Consider the following 17,330-nt stretch of genomic DNA (forward strand, 5'->3'; position numbering starts at 1 on the left):
TCAGCAAAATTCATCAAACTGATCCAGCTCTTTCATGTCGACATGACAGGGGAAGTCCTATCTGGTGGAGTGACTTCTGATCACTTCAACATCTCCAATGGCGTGAAACAAGTCTGTGTCTTCGCTCCGGTACTATTCAACCTATTTTTCACCCAAGTATTATGACATGCTGTCATGGATCTAGACCTGGGCTTCTACATCAAATACCGACTGGATGGCTCACTATTAGACCTTCGCCACCTGACTGCAAAAACAAAGACAACAGAGAGACTCATCCTGGAAGCTCTCTTTGCAGATGACTGTGCTCTCATGGCCCACCAAGAAAATCATCTCCAAATTATTGTGGACAGGTTCTCTACCGCAACAAAACTGTTTGGCCTGACTATCAGCCTCAGCAAAACAGAGGTGCTGTTCCAACCTGCACCAGGGGGGCCAACTAACCAGCTGTGCATAACTATTGATGGCATGCAGCTTTCTAACATCAACACTTTCAAGTACCTGGGCAGCACCATTGCCAACGACGGGTCCCTAGACCACGAGATTAATGCCAGGATCCAAAAGGCCAGTCAGGCACTCGGGTGGCTGTGCTCCAAAGTACTCCAACACAGTGGTGTAAGCACTTCAACGAAGCTCAAAGTGTATAACGCAGTATGGTTGTGAGACATGGACACTGTTCCGGAAGCACATGAAGCAGTTGGAACAATTCCACCAATGCTCCCTCCGGTCAATCATGAGAATCCAATGGCAGGACCAAATCACCAATCAGGAAGTCCTCGACAGAGCCAACTCCACCAGCATCGAAGTCCTGGTCCTCAAAACCCAGCTACGATGGTCTGGACACGTCATCCGCATGGACCCACAGCGAATACCAAGACAGGTATTCTATGGTGAACCGTCAGCTGGACTCAGGAAACAAGGCCGACCAAAGAAAAGATTCAAGGATCAGCTAAAGTCCAACTTGAAGTGGGTTGGCATTACACCAAAGCAACTAGAACTTGCTTCCTGTGTCAGAAGCAGCTGGCGAACCCACATTAACCATGCCACCACCACCTTTGAAGATGAACGACGTTGACGTCTTGCCGCTGCGCGTGAATGCCGACACCAGGCCTCAACCGCACCTCCCGTAACAACTGGCATCCCATGCCCCATGTGCCACAAACTCTGAGCCTCAGTCTTTGGACTCTAAAGCCATATGAGGTTACATCATAGATCAAACTGCACAAAGACAATAGTCATTCTCGATCACTGAGAGATTACCACTATAACTATATGTTTACAGACTTTCATTATGCATTTTCAGTATGTCCTGCAACAGGGAAGATCTTGAAACAACAAGGTTTTATTACTGCATCGGGAAAACCAATTGCACATGTAGATATAATAACTGAATTGTTGAATGCTATTCAGAAACCTAAACAGTTAGCTGTGATCCATTGTAAAAGTCATACTTGTGGCCAAGATTTAGTCTCTAAAAGAAACCATAGAGCTAATATAACTGCTAAGTTTGCAGCCTGGAATGTTCCAGTGTGTGTAATGAATTTTCAACTATTGAGTCTGATAATTTAGAAAGAGCTTATGTAGACTCAGAAATTCAGAAGTGGAAGGAGAAATTTGGAACAAGGAAATAACATGGAATATGGGTTGCAGATGCTGGAAAACTGCTGTTACAAAAAGATTTATATACTTATTTGTGTCAAACCATTCACACAAAAAGTCATTTTGGTACTCAGGCTGTAGTAGACTCTGATAAAAGGCAATTGGTAGCACCCAGAATAAGTACTGTTGCAAATAAGATCTGTTGTAGTTGTTCTGTTTGCCAAAAATTCAGTCAAGGTATATTCAGAAAGAAAAGTTTGTGTGGTATGCCTCTGGCATATTGTCCATTCAAGAGTTTGCAAATTTATTACAAAAGTATGCAAAAAGCTGGAAGATTAAAGTTTTGTCTTGTAATTGTAGATAGATTAACAAAATGGCCTGAAGCTTTTCTATCTAATACGAATACACCTAGCTTTGTGGTGAGAGTGTTACTTAAGGAAATTGTTCCTAGGTTTGATGTACCAATTACCATAGATACTGATAAAGGGCCTCATTTAACACAAGATATCCTGAAAAGAATCTATGAGAATCTAGGAATAACATGTAAATATCATGTTTCTTATCATCCACAATGTTCAGGTAAAGTAGAGAGTGTGAATAGGGAACTCATGACTATGATGGGGAAATTCTGTGCTGAAACTCATCTAAAATGGCCAGATTTTCTTCCCATAGCTTTGTTTTACCTACATACAAGACTCAGAGCAAATTTACATATATCATCTTATGAAATGCTCTTTGAACATGCTCCATTGCAGGCAAAAACTTGTAAGACTGTTTATACATCTTTCTTAGGAGGACCTTGTCCACTTGCTTCATATTTAAGTACAGTACAACAACCGCTTAGAAAACTACATGATATGGGATTATTGATCCAGTCAAATCCATTGGATTATTCTCTTCATAATTTCCAAACCGGTGATATGGTGTATGTGAAAAATTTTGCAAAAACATCAGCAACTCAAGAGAGTTGGGTACGTCCTTATACAATTGGGTTAGTTTCAACATTTTCAGTGAAAGTATTAGGAAGAGATTCATGGTATCATTGTTCACATATTAAATTAGCTCATGGAATTGATAATGAAAATATACAAATTGTTGGAGAAGAAAATGAAGAAGAATTCATTGAAAGCTGAGATTCATCAGACAAATAGAGTCTGCAGTCAAAAAGATCAGTAAGGAGAGGACCAATCCAGTGGAAGAGGACATTGCAGTTGAAGAGGAGATTTCAGAAAACTGATGGACATTATAAAACAACTGAAAGACTTATAAATATTAAGCAGATAAGGACTTTGAAGGGAATTTTCAATGAAGAGGATAAAGTGATTAATGGATTAATGGTTCTAAGGAATTTGGGTAATATAACATAACATAACATATATTCATAAATGCATTTTATTACCATGAATTTTGGAGGGGAAGAATTCTTCAAACAAAATGAGAAGAGAAGAAAAATCTGAAGTTGTGGTAAGTATACTGCATGCAACAGTAACACAACAGTATAACTGGCATAACACAAACAAAACAACATAATATAGTATGAATAAAAATATCAAACACATATACACAAAAACATAAACATGGTTAGGATACATTGTTTCACTAGTTGAATATAATTAGTTATAAAGTAGTTATTACTAACAAAAATAGTTAGCTATTTAGTTTAGAATAGTAATAGTATAGGTAGATAAGATTAATTTTAGGAGATTTTTATTAAGATAGGGCTGTAGTTGATAGATTATAGTTTAATATTGATAAGATAAGGTAAGACACTGCATTGCATTACAAAATACATTACAAAATGCATAACAACATAAATTACATAGCACATATGACATAATATGACACATGCAAAGATGTAAATATGTATGTAAATAGTGTGTATTTTAGTTAGGACTGTAAATTAATTGTATTATATTATATGTATATATGTAACATATGTAAATGTGAAGTGTGTATATGTATATATTTATAGCATGCATATATATACAATACACACATACATACATACATACATACATACATACATACATACAGGGTGTATGGGGTGCTCAGGGAGGAGTAGTATCTCTGGTATGGAGGGCTTGTCATGCCCTCCTAGGGCAGCTCTCCAACCTCTGACCCTCACCTGACACCCAGCTCTCACTCATGGCTCCCAGTAGCTGCTAGCATGCAGCAGAGGTCACACCCTGGGCAACAGCTTTGACAGGAGGGCTAAACCTTGTGAGGGTAGCCATCAGGTCATAGACTCTTGGTGAACTAAGGCTTTGCTCACCCAGCATGTGAAGACTGCTTTGGCCGAACAGATGGAAGAAACCAATGAGAAGGTTCAACGGCTGAGAGGGCGACGCAGCAAAGCACTATGGAGTGCTTAGGGCAAGTTGGAGCACAAAAGACAACACAGCCATACAATGAAGCTGAGGAAGTCTCCAGGTGTAACGATTTTTCGTGCCACTGGACCCAGGCTTCCAATGCCGAGAGAATGGGACTGTCTCTGTGCATCGACTTTTCCACTTAAATCTCCTTCACGCTCAAGTGTTTTTGTGCACACTCATCTACATCACAGATGAAAGCGCACAAAGACAATTGTTATCCTTGGTTACGGAGAGACTACTACTACTATGTAAAACTTATGTACATAGATCATATTTGTTAAGTTCTTAACATAGAATTTGGTTATGTTTAATTTTCATCTATTGTATTTTGCATAAGTAAGTTTGATGGTTCGGTTTAATTTTTTTGTGAAACTGATGTAATGTTGTGCTTATTTTATTTTTCAAAAAGTTTTATCTTTTTCTGATTTTAATGTTTTGCATGAAATTTGTAGTTTGATTTTGATGTTATTTGCTTGTTTTGATTTCGCATATGTTGGATCTGTATTTTGAACTTTGTAATTATTTATGGTATACTTCCCCTTTTTTCCTTTCCTTGATTAAATCCCTAGAATAGGATAGTATTAGATAGGATAAGATAGTTGAGTGTAGGTTGTTTATTATTTTGGGTAGAAATTTTAGTTTAAAAAATATAACTTTGTTAGTGCACAAATGCCAAGATAGTGTTTTCAACATGATTTCAGCTTTGTGCTAAGTGGGGAACTATTGTTAGGGGTTTTAGCAGGAGCAAGCTGAAATCAAGAGATCCTGCAGGCTAACATTCTGGAGCTCTCAGGAGCTGAGGAACTGATCACACAGACAGTTTCTGGGAGCAGTTGGTTGTCTTCTCTGGAGGAGAGAGGGAGACTTGAAGCTGCCAGGAGACTGGTCCTTCCTACAATCAAAATCATCTTAAGGAAGTAGTAGAGATAGGGGATAACATTACTCTGATGGATGGTGTGTATTAATCCATCACTCCCCTTCTGATCCTGATTCCTGCAGTGCTATTTTTCATACTGGGACTTCTGCTTGACCCAAACTGGACTCAGTTGTGTGATATTAACTTTGACCCTCTTTCTTGCTCCTGCCAAACCCTCCCTAATATTAATTAGCAATTAAAGAGTTATTTTTTGAATAGGTATACAAGGTTGTTAGGGTTTTAGTGTCTGATTTGGGTGTAAAGTTAGATATTCCCTGATTCCCTTTCTCTTCTCCCTTTAGTCAAATAAATCTATTCTTTTCATATATATATATATGTATATATATATATATATATTTAGTTTCAATTCTTATTTAACCCTATTTCAGCCCTACAAATCACTTACAGATTAAATTTTAATTTTATTACTAATAAGAATTTCTTTCCTCTACCTCCAACCTCCCTTCACCAAAATTAAAAATTAAGAATCTCAAAATACTTGTGACAAACAGACACAATTAAACAAAAGACATTCTTTTATTGGCCATTTTTCAGAAATATATGTCTCTTTCTGCATCTTCATGGGCAGCATGCTTCTTCACTCTTCCTCTTGAATCATGCTTGGTTACTGCATTGATTAAAATTCTTCCTTTCAATGTTGATTTTTTCTTTACAGTGTGGTCATTATTATCTACATCATTCTTCTAGTTTTCATTCTATATCAGTTCATATGTTTTCTTATATTTTTTTCTGAGACTCTCCCTTTTATGAATTTCTTAAGGCATAGTAGTATACCATTACGTTAATAATTTTTTCAACCATTCCCCAATTGACAAAAATCTTTTTAGTTTCCATTTCTTTGCTGTCACCCAAAATATTGCCATATTATCTGTATGTGTCCTTTCCTTATTTTTAAAAAAAAAATTTGGGGGGGGGTTAAGTTCTCAGGAATGGTATCAATGGGTCAGAATGTATTTACAGTTTAGTTACTTTGAAGGTATATTTCCAAACTGCTTTTCAGAGTGGGTGGATCACAGATTAATTTTCCTAATGCACAGCTCTTGTTAAACAACTTTTATGCTGAAAGACATTTAATGGTTTCCTCACTACCCATTAAATAAAATCAAATGTGTTTATTTGGCATTCAAAATCCTCTACGATCTGGGTGCAACCTACCTCCTAGATTGACTTCAACTATTGTTCCTCTCGTGCCCTATACTTCACTTATACTGGAATATTTCATTGTAAACTTTGAAGATGCTTGGCACATAGTAGGTACATCATAAATACTTATTGGCTCACTGATTTTTCACATATATATTCAGTAAGTTTCTATTTCTGTGCTTCTATTCATTTTGTTTCTGCCTTTTAGAATCACACTCTAGTCATACCTGCTTATTGACCTAAGGACTCAGGTCAACTGATAATTCCTTTACAAAAATACCAGACTTTCCCCATACTTTGAGACATCATAGTGGTTCTTTTGCAGTTCTCTTGTGAGAATCACATTTCATGTTCTGCTTTATATTCTTGTTTTGTGTTCTTTAGAGACTATTTAACAGTGATTCATTGCAGCATGGATTTGACCTTTGGTTTTTAGAAGCTATACCAGTAAAAGGTAAGTTCTGGAAAGTTTTACCAAACTAGAAGGGCTTTGAGAATTGCTCTGGGGATGGACTTTGCATTTCTTTTCAGAAAATAAGCACAGCTAAGTTTGGAGAGGCTTATTAACAAAAGTCTCATTGGCATGTGTCAATTCCCCCCGACCCCAAAGTAAATAATAAAGACTCCCATTAAGTCATGCAAGGATGTGCCTGGGTCAGTGGAAGCAGTCCCTACAGTAATAAAAACATTAATCCATATAGTAGTGAAATACAGGAGCATAGCATTGTAGATTTAGAGGCACAAGTGATCTTAGTAGTAATACAGCCCACCTCTTACTTTCAGGTGAGCAATTTGAGGCCTAAAGTAGTTCAATGAGTTTCCCAGATAAATGAAATTAATATGGGGCAGGAGAAGTATACCAAATCTAACCCTTTCCCCCTATTTATTAAAAGAATTCTTTTGTTATAAACTGGTTGTTACATATAGTTATTATTTTAAACCCTTATCTTCTGTCTTGTAATCAATACTGTTTATTGATTCCAAGGCAAAAGAGCAGTAAGGCAATGCAATATAAGTTAAGTGACTTGCACAGGGTCATGCACCTAGGAAGTGTCTGAGGTCAAATTTGAATCCAGGACCTCCCATCTCTGGGTCTGGCTCTCAATCCACTGAGCAACCTAGCTGCCCCTTCCTATAGATTTTTTAATGAGGCAAATATTTTATAATATACTTTTACTTGTACAGTGCTTTTAGCTACCTATTTGGATTGCATTTAGATAACTTGCAACATTTTGGTCCTTTGTATAGTGGAAAATCAATGGATTGTGTGTTAATAAGCTTGGTTTCTAGTTTCCATTCTGCCACTAAATTGTATGAACTTGGGGAAGGTTATTCATTTTTTCTGCCTTGGTTTTCTTGTATTTAAACTGAGCAAAGGGAGAGAGGTATGGAAGTAGATGATCTTTGTCATCTCTCCCATCTCTAACATTCTTGGGGTCAATGAATTCAAAGGAAGGTGGTACTAGTTCACACAAGTCAAAGGGCAGGTTTGAGCTGGGTTGGTTTTTAATAGTAGCTTTCATCATTCTCCTGAATCAGTGACTGATTATAGTTTCTAAAGCAAAATGAAAATAAAGGCTGAACAATTAGAAACAACCTGGATCTTGAGTTTTTTTCATATCCATGATCAAAAGCTACAATTTTTCTTCCCAGTTTTTGTGCTGTGCTGAAAAGAACCAAATTATTTATTTGAAATCATTCGAATGATTTAGCTCAGTTTTGATCATTGGTGTCAAATTGTAAGTTCCATTTCATGTTCTTTAGAGTGATTCCCAGCTGAGTAACTTCTCTTCAAATGTTAATTGCAAGAGGTTCAGAGATTAAACAACATCAATGTGAGATAAAAGACTATCATTCTGTCTCTCTTTTAAAAACACATTATTTTCCTATCACCTCACAGGAAGTGCTTAGAATCATAGAATGTTATGAGAGTTGCATGAGGCTTTAGGGGTCATTTACTGTAAATCCCTCATTTTATTTGACATTGGAAGAGAATTTAGAGATTAGTTAGCATGTTGATCATTTTCCACAGAGAGAAGCTGAGGTCTAGAGTGATTAAAGAGACCTTCCTTAGGTCACATATACACTAATTAGCAAAATCAGAATTCAAGCTCAATTCCAAATATCATGTCTTTTCCACTACAAAGCACTTTTCAAACAATGTGATTGAGACTATGGATCCTAAAGCAATTTATCCACACACATCCCTATTCAAAGTAGTTAGAGATGATTCTTAAATGAAATTTAACTTATCTAATTTTTCTCCATTCTTGCCTAGCTGATAGATTCCATTGGTATAATTCTTTAAATTCTGAAGAGTAACATACCACAACTAATGAATTCTCCAGGCCTTTCTTCCAGCCCTCTGCCTCAACATGGACCAGCAACATGGACTATGTCTGAGTCTCCTAGGATCTCCTTTGCCCATATAATACATACATACCAGTGTTAGACCAACTATTCCCAGGGATGTCAGATAGACCTGAAAATTTTGCATTTTTCCTTACTCACCCTGACTGTGACTATTCCTGATTCCCAAAAATAAAAGTGACTTGCTTTGTTTTCTATTAACTCCTATTTAGTGCTTTGTTATATATTGTGATGGTCTGCCATTCTTTGTACAGCAATCTTGAGACTTAATTGACTTATATTATAGGTACATAGCTAAAATTTTTGTGAAGAGTCATGAATCATTCTATACAGAGTTGTGTAATTATCTTAGACTTTATACAATGTCCTCCACAAATCTGCTAAAGTATATCATCCTCTTTGACTTGGACTTAGTGTTGAATTTTCTCCATGATGGTAACTAACATTTTGGTGGGTATATTACCTTTCCTTTATTCCTCATCTGATTTTGATGATCATATGTCGTCAGATAAGGTTAGTTCTGCTATGCTATATTTGGAAGCATCATACATAATTTTGATATATCAATGTGATATATGAGGCATCTTATAAAATACTTATTTTTAAACAATGAATTATAATTACAGTGAGATCAAATATTCTCCAAATCTTTCAGTCAATTGATAATAATTGTGTAGTCTCATAAAGCAGGTGTCTAGTATCATAGATAGAGTGTTGTTCCTGGTGTTAGGAAGACATGATTTCAAATCTGGCCTCAGATACTAGCTGTGTGACTTTGGACAAGCCATTTAACTATATGTTTCTCTGAGTTTCCTTATCTAAAAAATGAACTGGAGAAGGAAATGGCAAACAACTGCAAAATCTTTTCTAAAAAAATTGCAAAAAGGTGTCATGAAAGACATGAACAAAAAAAAAAACCCAACAAAATTATGTTGTCTGTTAAATATCACTCATAAAATATGCTGTTATCTTTTGATATCTTTATCAAGGATGCTCTCAATATGTGTATAGTATCTTCTAATAAAATTTTAATAATAGGAAATCAAGTTTATGGATCAATAATTGATGCAAATTCTTAGTCAGCGTATTGGTACTAATAGCGTCCAAAATATTTTGTGAATTGGTCCCTCAATGTTCTCTCAATTATATGACCTCTATCAGAGACTACACTTTGCACACTTAGTCAAGACTAAATGCTTTTCTTATCTTTTTCTTTCTCTTCTATGCCAATTCTAACTCCATTACAATTAATCTGGAATTTTTAAATGATAAAAGTAAAAAATATGAAAATTCCCTCTCCTTGAGAGTAAAAAAAGTGTTTATTGAACTTTTTTATCTTTTCAATAATGCAACTTTTTATTGTCTTCCTTTCATTGTTAAATGCCCCTAATATGACTTTGCTTAGTTAGATCTTAGACAACACTTTCTTTCAATTGTTTATCCCTATTGACACTTGCTTTTTAATGAGGTGATCTTATTCATAACCTTCTATCATGGTTCTTTGTATAATTTTATAAATGAATTGACATTCTACAATAGGATTTCTATTTTTTGTTTTATTTTTCTTTATGACAAGTCAATTATTTGCTGATGAAATTGTTGTAGATTCTTTTAGTCACCACATTAAATCAATTCAGTTGCAACTTTCAAACTTAAATATGAATATATTGCATATGATAAAAATGTATATCCTTTCACTGATTATTTTCTCATTTCTGCTATCAATAGATTTATTAGGTCAGATTGGAGTACTTTTAAAAAAATTATTTAATTAGTCAATTTAGAACATTTTTCCTTGGTTACAAGAATCATATTCTTTCCCTCCCCTCAACCTCCCTCTTCGTATAGCCGATATGCCATTCCACAGGGTTTTACATGTGTCCTTGATCAAAACCTATTTCCAAGTTGTTGATGTTTGCACTAGGATGATCATTTAGAGTCAACATCCCCAATCATATCCCCATCAATTCATGTAATCAAGCAGTTGTTTTTCTTCTGTGTTTCTACTCCCACAATGTTCCTCTGAATTTGGATAGTGTTCCAACTCATGACTCCCTCCAAGTTGTTGAGGATCACTGCATTGTCACTAATGGAGAAGTCCATTACATTTTATTGTACCACAGTGTATTTAGTCTCTGTGTACAATGTTTTCCTGGTTCTGCTCCTTTCACTCTGCATCACTTCCTGGAGGTTGTTCCAGTTCACAGGAAATTCCTCCAGTTTATTATTCCTTTGAGCACAATAGTATTCCATCACCAACAGATACCATAATTTGTTCAGTCATTCCCAATTGAAGGGCTTCCCCTCATTTTCCATTTTTTTTGCCACCACAAACAGCACAGCTATGAATATTCTTGTACAAGTCTTTTTTCTTATTGTCTCTTTGGGGTACACACCCAGCAGTGCTATGGCTGGATCAAAGGGAAGATAGTCTTTTAGTGCCATTTGGGCATAGTTGCAAATTGCCCTCCAGAATGGTTGGATCAATTCACAACACCATCACCAGTTCACTAATGTCTCAGCTTTGCCACATCCCCTCCAGCATTCATTACTTTCCTTTGCTGTCATGTTAGCCAATCTGCTAGGAGTGAAGTGATACCTCAAAGTTGTTTTGATTCACATCTCTCTGATTATAAAAGATTTCTAACATTTTTCCATGTGCTTATTAATAGTTTTGATTTCTTTACCTGAAAATTGCCTATTCATGTCCGATGCTCATTTATCAATTGGGAAATGGCTTGATTTTTTGTACAATTGATGTAGCTCCTTATAAATTTGAGTAATTAGATCTTTGTCAGAGGTTTTTGTTATAAAGATTCCCCCCAATTTGTTGCTTCCCTTCTAATTTTCATTACATTGATTTTGTTTGTACAAAACCTTTTTAATTTAGTGTAATCAAAATTATTTGTTTTACATTTTATGATTTTTCCTAACTCTTGCTTAGTCTTAAAATCTTTCCTTTTCCAAAGATCTGACTTGTATAGTATTCTGTGTTCAACTAATTGATTTTTAGTTTCCTTCTTTATGTTCAAGTTATTCACCCATTCTAAGTTTATCTTGGTGTAGAGTGTGAGATGTTGATCCAAACCTAATCTCTCCCATACTGTCTTCCAATTTTCCCAGCAGTTTTTATCAAATAGTGGATTTTTGTCCCCAAAGCTGGGATCGTTGGGTTTATCATAGACTGTCTTGCTGAGGTCACTTTCCCCAAGTCTATTCCACTGGTCCTGCTCTATGTCTCTTAGCCAATACCAAATTGTTTTGATGACCACTGATTTATAGTATAGTGTGAGATTTGAGACTGCAAGTCCTCCTTCCTTCTCATTTTTTTTTCATGATTTCCCTGGATATCCTTGATCTTTTATTCTTCCAAATGAACTTTGTTATGTTTTTTTTTTCCTAATTCACTAAAAAAGTTTTTTTGGTAGTTCAATGGGTATGGCACTAAATAAGTAAATTAGTTTGGGTAGGATTGCTATTTTTATTTATGTTAGCTCATCCTTTCCATGAGCAATTGATGCTTTTCCAATTATTTAGATCTAGTTTTAATTGTGTAGAGAGTATTTTGTAGTTGCGTTCATATCATTCTTGTGTTTGTGTCAGCAGATAAATTCCCAAGTATTTTATATTGTCTAGGGTCATTTTAAATGGAATTTCTCTTTCTAATTCTTGCTGCTGAGATGTGTCGGAAATATATAGAAATGCTGATGACTTATGTGGGTTTATTTTGTATACTGCAACTTTGCTAAATTTGTTGATTATTTCTACTAACTTTTTAGTTGATTCTCTAGGATTTTTTAAGTAGAATATCATATTACCCATAAAGAGTGATAGCTTGGTCTCCTCATTGCCAATTTTAATACCTTCAATTTCTTTTTCTTCTCTAATTGCTACTGTTAGTGTTTCTAGTACAATGTTATATAATAGAGGTGATAAGGGGCATGCTTGTTTCACTGCCGATCTTATAGGGAAGGCTTCTAGTTTATCCCAATTGCAGATGATGTTTGCTGATGGTTTTAGAGATATATTATTTATTGTTTTTAGGAAAGGCCCTTCTACTCCTATACTTTCTAGTGTTCTCAATAGGAATGAGTGTTGTATTTTGTCAAAGACTTTTTCTGCATCTATTGAGATTATTGTGATTTTTGTTGGTATTCTTGTTAATATGGATGATTATGTGGATGATCTTCCTAATATTGAACCATCCTTGAATTCCTGGTATAAATCCCACCTTATCGAAATGAATAATCCTCATGATCACTTGCTGGAGTCCTTTTGCTAGTATTCTATTTAAGATTTTTGCATCTATGTTCATTAAGGTGATTGGTCTATAGTTTTCTTTCTCTGTTTTTGACCTGTCTGGTTTTGGAATCAATATCATATTTGTATCATAAAAGGAATTTGGTAGAACTCCTTCTTTGTTTATTCTGTCAAATATTTTGTATAATACTGTTAATTTGGCTTTCTTCTTTCCTTCTTTAAATTATATTGACCAGTACTTTGTTTATTTAATTTGTTTTTTCAAAGTACCAGCTTCTAGTCTTATTAATTAATTCAAAATTCTTACACTTTCAATTTTATTTATTTCTCCTTTAATTTTTAGAATCTCTAATTTAGCTTTCATATGAGTATTTTTAATTTATTCACTTTCTAGTTTTTTAATTTGCATGCCAAATTCATTGACCTTCTTCAAATAGCATACAATTTCTTTTTATCTTATTCTAACTATTTCAGCTTTTTTAAAATTTTGATATTTTCTTAAAGGTTTTAGAATTTATAAAAAATAACATTAAAAGGAAATAAATAAAAATATTTTTGAATGTTTTTCAGTTGTTTTGATTTAACTGATTTTTTGTCGATATTATTAGATTTTTTTTTGTAGAAGATATATTTTGATATGATAATTCTAATAGGATCTAATCACAATGGAACTGTTATTTCTTCCATATAAGAAAATTCTGATATACAACTTCCCTCCATTGAAACATATTCCATTACTATTCTGTTACCTTCTAGTTTCACAGTTACTAGAGGTAATGACTATTTTAATTGACTTTACTATGGCCACACAGCAGGTATGGGTCAGAGACCAAACTTGAAACTATGTCTTCCTGAAACTAAAACTAGCTCTCTCTTCACTGTACCACACTTCCTCTCTGGTCCATAATTATAATTTATTCTGAATGCCTCAAATTTTCTTTTTCTTTTTAAATATATTTTATTTGATCATTTCCAAGCATTATTCGTTAAAGACATAGATCATTTTCTTTTCCTCCCCCCCACCCCCCATAGCCGACGCGTAAGTCCACTGGGCATTAGATGTTTTCTTGATTTGAACCCATTGCTTTGTTGATAGTATTTGCATTAGAGTGTTCATTTAAAGTCTATCCTCTGTCATGTCCCCTCAACCTCTGTATTCAGGCAGTTGCTTTTTCTCGGTGTTTCCACTCCCATAGTTTATCCTTTGCTTATGAATGGTGTTTTTTTTCTCCTGGATCCCTGAAAGTTGTTCAGGGACATTACACCACCCCTAATGGAGAAGTCCATTACGTTCGATTATACCACAGTGTATTAGTCTCTGTGTACAATGTTCTCCTGGTTCTGCTCCTCTCGCTCTGCATCACTTCCTGGAGGTTGTTCCAGTCTCCATGGAACTTCTCCACTTTATTATTCCTTTGAGCACAATAGTATTCCATCACCAACATATACCACAGTTTGTTCAGCCATTCCCCAATTGATGGGCATCCCCTCGTTTTCCAGTTTTGGGCCACCACAAAGAGCGCAGCTATGAATATTTTTGTACAAGTCTTTGTGTCCATTATCTCTTTGGGGTACAGACCCAGCAGTGCTATGGCTGGGTCAAAGGGTAGATATTCTTTTGTCGCCCTTTGGGCATAGTTCCAAATTGCCCTCCAGAATGGTTGGATCAGTTCACAACTCCACCAGCAATGAATTAATGTCCCTACTTTGCCACATCCCCTCCAGCATTCATTACTTTCCTTTGCTGTTATGTTAGCCAATCTGCTAGGTGTGAGGTGATACCTCAGAGTTGTTTTGATTTGCATCTCTCTGATTATAAGAGATGTAGAACACTTCTTCATGTGCTTGTTAATAGTTTTGATTTCTTTATCTGAGAACTGCCTATCCATTTCCCTTGCCCATTTATCAATTGGAGAATGGCTTGATTTTTTGTACAATTGATTTAGCTCATTATAAATATGAGTAATTAAACCTTTGTCAGAGGTTTCTATGAAGATTTTTTCCCAATTTGTTGTTTCCCTTCTGATTTTAGTTATATTGGTTTTGTTTGTACAAAAGCTTTTTAGTTTGATGTAGTCAAAATTATTTATTTTACATTTTGTGATTCTTTCTATATCTTGCTTGGTTTTAAAGCCTTTCCCCTCCCAAAGGTCTGACATGTATACTATTCTGTGTTTACCCAATTTACATATGGTTTCCTTCTTTATGTTTAAGTCACTCACCCATTTTGAATTTATCTTGGTGTAGGGTGTGAGGTGTTGATCTATTCCTAGTCTCTCCCACACTGTCTTCCAATTTTCCCAGCAGTTTTTATCGAATAGTGGATTTTTGTCCCAAAAGCTGGGATCTTTGGGTTTATCGTATACTGTCTTGCTGAGGTCGTTTTCCCCCAGTCTATTCCACTGATCTTCCTTTCTGTTTCTTAGCCAGTACCAAATTGTTTTGATGACTGCTGCTTTGTAATATAGTTTGAGGTCTGGGACTGCAAGGCCCCCATCATATGTGTTTTTTTTCATTATTTCCCTGGATATCCTTGATCTTTTGTTCTTCCAAATGAACTTTGTTATGGTTTTTTCTAAATCAGTGAAGAAGTATTTTGGTAGTTCAATGGGTATGGCACTAAATAGATAAATAAGTTTGGGTAGGATGGTCATTTTTATTATATTGGCTCGTCCTATCCATGAGCAGTTAATGTTTTTCCAATTGTTCAAGTCTAGTTTTAGTTGTGTGGCGAGTGTTTTGTAGTTGTGTTCATATAGTTCCTGTGTTTGTCTTGGGAGATAGATTCCTAGGTATTTTATTTTGTCTAAGGTGATTTTGAATGGGATTTCTCTTTCTAGTTCTTGCTGCTGAGCTGTGTTGGAGATATATAGAAAAGCTGATGATTTATGTGGGTTTATTTTGTATCCTGCAACTTTGCTAAAGTTGTTGATTATTTCAATTAGCTTTTTGGTTGAATCTCTAGGATTCTTTAAGTAGACCATCATGTCATCCGCAAAGAGTGATAACTTGGTCTCCTCCTTGCCTATTCTGATACCTTCAATTTCTTTATCTTCTCTAATTGCTACTGCTAGTGTTTCTAGTACAATGTCAAATAGTAGAGGTGATAATGGGCATCCTTGTTTCACTCCTGATCTTATTGGGAATGCATCTAGTTTATCCCCATTGCAGATGATATTAGCTGTTGGTTTTAGATATATACTGTTTATTATTTTTAGGAATGACCCTTCTATTCCTATGCTTTCTAGTGTTTTTAATAGGAATGGGTGTTGTATTTTATCAAAGGCTTTTTCTGCATCTATTGAGATAATCATGTGGTTCTTGCTAGTTTGCTTGTTGATGTGGTCAATTATGTGGATGGTTTTCCTAATGTTGAACCAGCCCTGCATCCCTGGTATGAATCCTACTTGATCATGGTGAATGATCCTTCTGATCACTTGCTGGAGTCTTTTTGCTAGTATCCTATTTAAGATTTTTGCATCTATATTCATTAGGGAGATTGGCCTATAGTTTTCTTTCTCTCTTTTTGACCTGCCTGGTTTTGGAATCAGTACCGTGTTTGTGTCGTAAAAGGAGTTTGGTAGAACTCCCTCTTTGCTTATTATGTCAAATAGTTTGTATAGTATTGGGGTTAACTGTTCTCTGAATGTTTGATAGAATTCACAGGTGAATCCATCAGGCCCTGGGGATTTTTTCTTAGGAAGTTCTTTGATGGCTTGATGGATTTCAATTTCTGATATGGGATTATTTAAGAATTCTATTTCCTCTTCTGTTAGTCTAGGCAGTTTGTATTTTTGTATATATTCATCCATTTCTCCTAAATTGGTGTATTTATTGCCATATAATTGGGCAAAGTAATTTCTAATGATTGCCTTAATTTCCTCCTCATTGGAGGTGCTGTCCCCCTTTTCATCTTTAATGCTGTGAATTTGCTTTTCTTCCTTCCTTTTTTTAATTAGATTGACCAGTACTTTGTCTATTTTGTTTGTTTTTTCAAAGTACCAGCTTCTTGTCTTATTTATTAAATCAATAGTTCTATCACTTTCAATTTTATTAATTTCTCCCTTAATTTTTAGGATTTCTAATTTGGTTTTCTGCTGGGGGTTTTTAATTTGATTGCTTTCGAGTTTTTTCAATTGCATTTCCAATTGATTGATCTCTGCTCTCCCTTGTTTGTTAATATGAGCTTTCAGGGATATGAATTTGCCTCTGATTACCGCTTTGGCTGCATCCCAAAAAGTTTGAAAGGATGTTTCGCCATTGTCATTTTCCTTGATGAAATTATTAATTGTTTCTATGATTTCTTCTTTAGCTAAATGGTTTTGGAGTATCATATTGTTTAATTTCCAATTGGTTTTAGATTTGGTTTTCCATGTACCATTACTAATCATTATTTTTATTGCCTTGTGATCTGAGAAGGCTGCATTCATTATTTCTGCTTTTTTGCATTTGTGTGCTATGTTTCTGTGACCTAATGTATGGTCAATTTTTGTGAATGTGCCATGTGGTGCTGAGAAGAAGGTGTATTCCTTTTTATCCCTATTTATTTTTCTCCATATGTCTATTAATTCTATTTTTTCTAAGATTTCATTCACTTCTTTTACCTCTTTCTTATTTATTTTTTGATTCGATTTATCTAAATTTGATAATGG

Source organism: Monodelphis domestica, chromosome 7 (assembly GCF_027887165.1).
Source record: "Monodelphis domestica isolate mMonDom1 chromosome 7, mMonDom1.pri, whole genome shotgun sequence".
Classification (NCBI taxonomy): domain Eukaryota; kingdom Metazoa; phylum Chordata; class Mammalia; order Didelphimorphia; family Didelphidae; genus Monodelphis; species Monodelphis domestica.